Genomic DNA, 7,379 nt, shown 5'->3' with positions numbered 1-7,379 from the left:
TAACAACATTGACCTGCAAACCTATGACGATCCCCCACCCCTCAAATGGGACTGGAGACACTGGTAGATGTTTCGCATGGGTGCCAGAAAATTAGGACTTTGTGTAATGTGTTTGTTAGGACCTGCTCTGCAGTCAACAGCTAACACTTGACAGTTTTCATGCTGGCTTCGGTGTCTCACAGAGCCTCCACCTCTTAATGGTGTCCCACTGCCCATATCTGGAAGCATTTGAAGGCATGTTGGATTATGGTTCTATTCCTCTATCATCCATGGAAACTAGGGTCACCTCTGCCTGTCACCCCCAAAAGTAACTGTGACTACCTCCATCACGATCACTACACTAGACAACCCAGGTGTCTGCCCACAGGTAGAGGGGTGTGCCCTTATGGGACATTTGCGTTTACCCTTGTTGTGCCCATATTTGTAGCACACTGTACATTGGGGTGCAACCATCCTTTTACTATGGTTAAGGAAGCCATTTCAGAGAGTAAGCCTTTATTTTAGGTTTTTCTCCTCCGTCTTTATTTTGTTGGAAACCCTGAGCACCTGTGGATGTCACCACAATATACCTTATTTAATCTTTAAACTTAAATATATTTTGGAACTGATGAACATTCACCTTTAGGAAAGAGAATTCATTTTAATACCTGTGTACTAATTAATAGGCTTTTAACTGAAAAAATTATTAAACATACATTTTTTTAAACCCAAATTTAACACTTTTAGGGACAAAGTGCAAATAATATTATGGTAACGGGAGATGAAATTGTATTAATACCCAGGCATAAATTTTAATTCCAGAGTACTAATTACTAGGGACACGATTACGATGTCAGACACCGCTATTACGATGAGACCGCACCATGCACGGTCACATTCTCCGGTTTCTCTATGGGAGCTTGTGTTACACCCGTAAACCGAGCATAACACAAACTCCCAATCAGAGATTGTGTTAATCCCTGCACTCCTTGGCAGGAACCTCAAGGTGGAGAAGCAAGGGCAACGGGGCCCCCAAACTCGCTTTCCATCAGGCTTCCCACGTCAGAAAGACTGTGGGAAAACAAGAATCCTAATACTGAAGGTGGAAACGCCTTCCTATGGGACTACAGGCCGGTCTCCGAATGGCCAATGGGTTCCTAGAGCCTGTCTCAATTCAGCTGTAATGACCAGCCAGTTTCAATTCTGACCGGCTGCATTGTAATCAGCTGGTCAGAAATAAAACAGGCGATATCGTCGTAAAGCCTCTGACCTAAGGTTGGAGGGTATATGATAGAGTTCGTCATATGCCCCTTGGTCTTTAAATACATTTAATTTTAGCATTACACTTCAATAATTTAATTGCACTACTATATTCACCTTTAGTGACAGGATATAAGGGATATAGGGGTAATGGGCGGGGTAGTACATTAATACCCAGGTAATACTTAATTTTTACATACTAACTGAAATTTATTTTAAGGGCAAAAATGAATACAACAGTGAGATTTTAACAGACATTTAAATATTAAACCACAATCATTATGAATAAATAATAATTACAGCGAAACACCTTATTTTAGAGTGAGCAACAGGAAACAAATAAACACCACTTTTCTTTATTTCTTTGAAATTAGATGATGAATTGAAAATTTGCAAAAAAAACATATATGTACACCTTAAGTAAAAAACCAAGCCTTTATTGCAATAAAAAAAAATCTTTAAAAAATGGCAGTAGTTTCCAATGCATTTACATTATTTTAAATGTTGAAAATGGACCTTTTTCCGTTGTTACGCAAAGCCAGACTCTCTTTGTCAGTGATGACGAGGAAAAATCACCTTGTAGTTGCATATTCAAAAATGATTGATACACCCAAGACAGTATAAAGGAAAACCACAATTCACTTTTCAAATGTTTACAGTAATCTTTTCACTTTTGTACAAAAAGGGTGCTACAATTGGTAGATAAATATGAAATTAAACTTTTACTTTTAAAACCAGAACAATGAGCACAACAAATATTTATATTATTTTAAACACATTAAGATTCTACCTCCTACGTATCATGATATTTCTATTCGATCCACTAAGAGCATAATGGGGTTATACTTCTGCATTTAATACTCCAAAGATCATTAATAACTACATTGAAAGCCTTATTGCTTTAGTAAGGTTGCCTCTTCTGTTTGAAAGCATTGTAAATGTATCCATCTGAAGAATTAAATACATAGTACCTGCTGGGAAAAGGGAACAAATAAAACAAAAATATGTTAGACAGTTTGCTTATTAGGCATAACAAAAGTTTTAGCTTTGCTAACTAAGGGCCTGATTACAAGTCTGGCCGTCTTGCGGTGGCACGGGAGGAGGGTGAGGGATGGGGACGGTTCACTGTACTGCAGATTACAACTTACAAAGTCGTAATGGCGCCGGTGGAACACAAGCTGCGCCAGGGAACAGTGGCGGTGGTGCTGCAGCGCCACAACGCAATATACTGAGCAGGGACTGGCGCAGTCCGAGGCAGCATATTTTTTAGTTCTTGCACCACCAGCATTTTCATGGCACAGGCCCACCATGAAAAAGCTGGTGCTGCTAGTACTACAGGGTGTACATTTGGGGGGCAAAACATGTCCCCCCCCCCTGTATTTCCCACAGTTCCAGCACAGCATGGAAGTCAACGCCCATGCATTGCTGGAACTTTTTGGCAGTTCCTATTGGGGTGCATCACCATGGAAAAGGCCAAAGAACTGCCGACCATATTACGAGCTGCACATTTGCAACTCGTAATACGGTCGGCGGTGCTTGTGCAGCAGAGGCTGCATTATGCCGTTGCTGCTGCGCTAAAGTTGTAATCAGGCCCCTAGTCATGTTGAGGATTTTTTTTTGGAAAGGCCTGTATTAAAGTGCCCCTTTTGGACATGGCTAGCCCCATGATTTGCATGATATCTGATGCATCTTTGACTGAAGAGCACTGGGTTCCTGCTAACCAGGTGCCACAGTGCCGGTATTATTTCCCAAAAATGTATGTAAATGCTTAATTGTGCCACAATTGGCAAGGTCCTTTGCACCTCTGTAAGGGCTATCTTTTGGTATGTAGGGCATGGGTCCTGAGGAAGGCCCCTTATAGCTGCAGCATGTATTGTGCCGCTCTAAGGTAACTGGGTCTCTGAATTTACACAATAAATTACTTGCTAAACTCACGCATGTGCACAACACAGCAGTCCACTGTATAGAACGGCTCTCCATAGCTGCTGCTGGTGAATCCGCGTACTAATTTACATGCCTAGACGCACTAGCGTACCAGATTGCAGTTAGCATTCTAGTCACCGGCCGCTTTCCAGGGTTTTTTAACTATACTGTCAATACAAACCACTGCCAGGTTACCTGACCAGCACGTCACACTCGAACTAAAGAGACCCACTCTGGTGGGAACTTAAGCCCGACTGAGTTTTGCATGAAGTACGTTTTTCCTCCCTTCTCCGCCCCTGTCCCCGCTAAGTCCAGGCATCTATTGCATGGATACCTTTTTTTTTCCCAAACATTTTTATTGGCATTTATTTTAATATACATCCATAATTGTATAGTTCAGCAATTAGTGATATATCACTATACAGCACTTATTTGGCATATAGAATATATAAAATCGTCCTGTACTAACTTTATTTACATTTCGAAGAAGCCACAGAGCAGGTTATCCATTAAAGTTCTTACACATGAATCATAGTCTCATATGTTAGTCTTATTTTGCCTGAAACTTTACGGTTATTGTATACTATCACATATTATATGCCAGTCTGTAAATATCTCACAGATTTAATAAAAAAACTATACAACTCGTGAATCATACTATGTAATTAACTAACTGTGCAGTGGGGCCAAGGGTTGTGTATTTGCTAATAAGTTAAGCAGGGTGTGTGGGGCATGGGAGGCGGGGGCCGGGTGAGCGCTAGACCACCAGTGGGTCATTATCCACATGTCGGGCCGTAAGTTCACAGTGTCCCCAAGTTTTATGTGTGAGCTGGGCAGTGTGTGCAGTCCCTATCTGGCCATTGTCGTGTGGTATATCAGGGTCTGTTTGCAGTAGTGTTTTTATGAAGGTCAACTCAGTGTTTTCATTTAGGCGTCATACCTTTGGTCATCCTCCTCGCCGCTCGTATGTGTTCCCTCTTCGCTCCCCCCCTATGTCGCACCTGTCTCGGTCTGTGTTTTCCCATGCCTCCAGTATCTTTCCGGAGGTCGGCAAGGGTGAGTTGCCACAATCCAAGCACCTTTTACCTCGTCAGTACTATGATTTCTGCCCCCGCCCAATGGGTTACATCGTGTTTCCAGGCTTCCATTGCTGGTCCATGTACGAATTCCCAGGCCAGTGCTATTCTTCTCCAGGCTAAGACCAGGGTTAAATCTAGGAATCGGTTTCCCAATTTCCTTTTAGGAGAACAGGGAAAGAGCCCCAACAGGAACACTCCCATTGAAGGTTAAAGTATGCGCCCCACAGCTGCACACATGAGTTGTATTGTTTCCTCCCAGAACTAGCGTAGTGGGCCACAATCCCAAGTCATGTATAAAAAGTCTGCGTCTGCACAGTCGCATATTTGCCATTTGTATCCAGTGTCTCCAAAGGCAAGCTGAAGTTTGTGAGGTGTCATGTTTATGTAATTGAACTGTGTGTACTTCAATCTAGTATTGCGTAACAATTTCTTAGGGTATGGCAACATTTTGGACCATTCTGGGTCTGTGATGTGTCTATCCAGAGCAGTCTCTCAACAGGTGCGCAGTTTCGTTAGGGTTGTGCAGACCATCTCCAGTTGCGATGTATAGAACCATTTTACCTGGTGTCTTGCAGTGCCTAATGTAAGGACAGAGTGTAATATCGAGTGTGATTTAAGCTTCTGTTGGCTCCCTCCCATAGTCCTCAAAAGGTGCGCAGTATTATCTCATAGGTTAAGATTTGGCCTGTTAGTAGGTCGTAGCTCTCAAGTAGGTCTTCAAATGGAGCCAGGGTTGCTTGCTGGTAGCAATGCCCCACCAGTTATGGTCTGGCATTATTACAGGGCTTCAACATTGCTGGGGTTAGTATCTGCTTGGTGTTCCCGTGGGTGAGGCCCACCAGGGGCAGGGCCGGGGTATATAGGGGAGATTTTCATTCTTTAAAGAGGCAGCGTTTCCAGCAGCGTAGAGCCGTGGTCTGCAGCAGGGATAGATGAGATGGTGTTGTCCGCGTCTAGCATCTTTGCCAGCATCAGATACGTACGGATCCCTTGGTCAGTGCCTACTGTGCCCATATCTGCCAACCACTGCACCAGCCACTGGAGTGGAGAATCTAAAAAGTAGAGCTCGAATTTAAGCACTCAGAGTCCTCCCTCCGCGGGTGGGCGTTGTAGGATCGACAGGGCTACCGCCTCCTCCCTTTTTACCATATCATATCTCGCAGTAGAGCATCTAGTTGTCCAAACGACGAAGCAGGAACGGTTATGGGGAGATTGCTGAAAAAGTACAGCAGGCGAGACAGCATGACCATTTCTGCAAGGGAAACCCAGGCCATGATCGGCAGTTGTAGAGTGCACCAGAAGGAAACATTTGATCTCGGAGACCGGAGGGCCATGCCAAGATTACCTTCACGTACGTAGTCCATCGAGTGGAAGACCGGAATCCCCAGATGACTGAAGGTTGTGGGGGCCCAGTAATGCCCACCATAAAATCGAATGGGTGAATCACATTGGCAGAGATGGGGAAGAGTTAAGTTTTGCCACGGTTAACTTTGAGGCCAGACAGCAATCCAAACTGCTCTATCAGGCACAGTGCAGTATTGGTACACACCATTGCGTCACTGAGGTATATCAATAAGTCATCTACGTACAGGGAGATATTATGAGTGTTACCCCCTAATGGGATGCCTAGTCCCTCCCCGCCTTGGTGGAAAGATGCTGCCAATGGTTCCATTGACAGTGCAAACAACAGAGGTGACAATGGGTATCCCTTTTGTGTTCCTCGGAAGATCTCATACTGTGGGACAGTTTTCCCTGTCTGTATCCTAGCTGTGGGACGTTCATAAAGCACCCTCACCCAGTTTACCCAGCTTTCCCCCAGACCCATGTGTCTAATAGTTTCAAGCAAGTAGTCCCATTGCATGAGGTTGAAGGCCTTCTCGAGATCTATCAACAAGAAGGCTGCATGCTGTAAATAACAAGTATCTGCATGGAACAGCATCAAGTACATCCTTCGCAGGCTGTATGATGTGTTCCTGGCCAGAATAAATCCATTCTTGTCAGCGAGAACCAGGGTCGGCACGTGGGGTAGGAGGAAGAGCGCCAGGGTTTTACCAACGATCTTGAAATCCATGTTTAACATAGAAAGTGCCCAGAAGTCTTCGACTTATGCCACCTGTTTAGGCTTTTTGGGGAGGGGGGATGACCAGCACATCGCCTGTGGTCTCTGGCAGGCATCAAAGTTTCAGGGATTCTGCGTAGAGCTTCTCCAATTGCGGCAGAAGCTGTGCAGTGTAAGTTGAGTCGAATTCGTCCGGGAGACAGTCAGGTCCAGGGGTCTTTACTCACAGCCCGGATCTCGGGGACTGTCAGAAGCCCTACCAGCATGTCAATTATGTGGTCATCAAGGATTTGGGGGCACAGCAACTTCAGGAATTCCTTCTGTATATGAGGGGAGGTGCCTTAGTGATGAATAGTAGTCACAAAATAAGGCATGAAGGGCCTACGGACCATAAAATGGGTCGCCCTCAGGAGGTATAATTTGCGTTTGGGGATCCCCGCGTCTCCGGCTAAAATAGCCAAGCCACAACCTACCCAACCCCCAAACTACTTCTTGCACCTAGGTGAGGTAACTCCTAAAGTCGTGACACAGCTGTCGGTCAAGAGCTTGATATGACGTGCATGTTTGAGGGAGTTGGATGTGTCTACTCTAGTTCCTTGTTAGTTTTCCTGTCTATGTAGGTCACCTTCTTAGGTGTCCACTTTCCAGGTGAAGTTCCCTCTGGGCTCCCACTGTTTCCCCCACACATTTCACCCTCTGTCCTACCTTGAAAGCCTCCCACTCTATCAGTGTATTGGAGGCAGTCTGTCTGTTGCTGTCGAAGTAGAAGTCTATAGCTGTGCCTATGGTCGCTCTGAAACAAGTATATTAAAGACCCAGAGTGTTCAACCGCCACATTGGAATTGGCGGGCGGTGTTCCTCCGGCTGGACTGCTAGCAAAAGGGGACTATGGTCAGAAAGCGTCCGCCCCAAATATTCTGTGTTTTACTAAGCGACTCAGGCCCAGTGTACCCAAGAAGAAGTTCAGTTTTGTTTGCAAGTGATGTAAGGGCGAGTAATGAGTAGTCTCGGTCTCTGGCATGTCCTCCAGTGTCCTCTCCAATCTTGGAACACCGCCGCAGTTTTATGTATTTGGGCAC

At 44.9% G+C, this 7,379-nt stretch overlaps 1 long non-coding RNA gene across 1 annotated transcript in view; it reads right to left on the bottom strand.

Moving 5' to 3' along the window:
- Positions 1–1,545: 1,545 nt before the first annotated feature.
- Positions 1,546–7,379, bottom strand: part of LOC146857382 (uncharacterized) — a 51,899-nt gene continuing 46,065 nt past the window's right edge. Inside the window, exon 3 of the long non-coding RNA XR_014979898.1 lies at positions 1,546–2,213. This is a non-coding gene — a long non-coding RNA (uncharacterized LOC146857382). The remainder of the gene's footprint in view (positions 2,214–7,379) is intronic.

This window comes from Triturus cristatus, chromosome 3_2 (assembly GCF_964204655.1).
Source record: "Triturus cristatus chromosome 3_2, aTriCri1.1, whole genome shotgun sequence".
Taxonomy (NCBI): Eukaryota; Metazoa; Chordata; class Amphibia; order Caudata; family Salamandridae; genus Triturus; species Triturus cristatus.
This window is presented reverse-complemented; position numbering and strand designations above follow the sequence as displayed.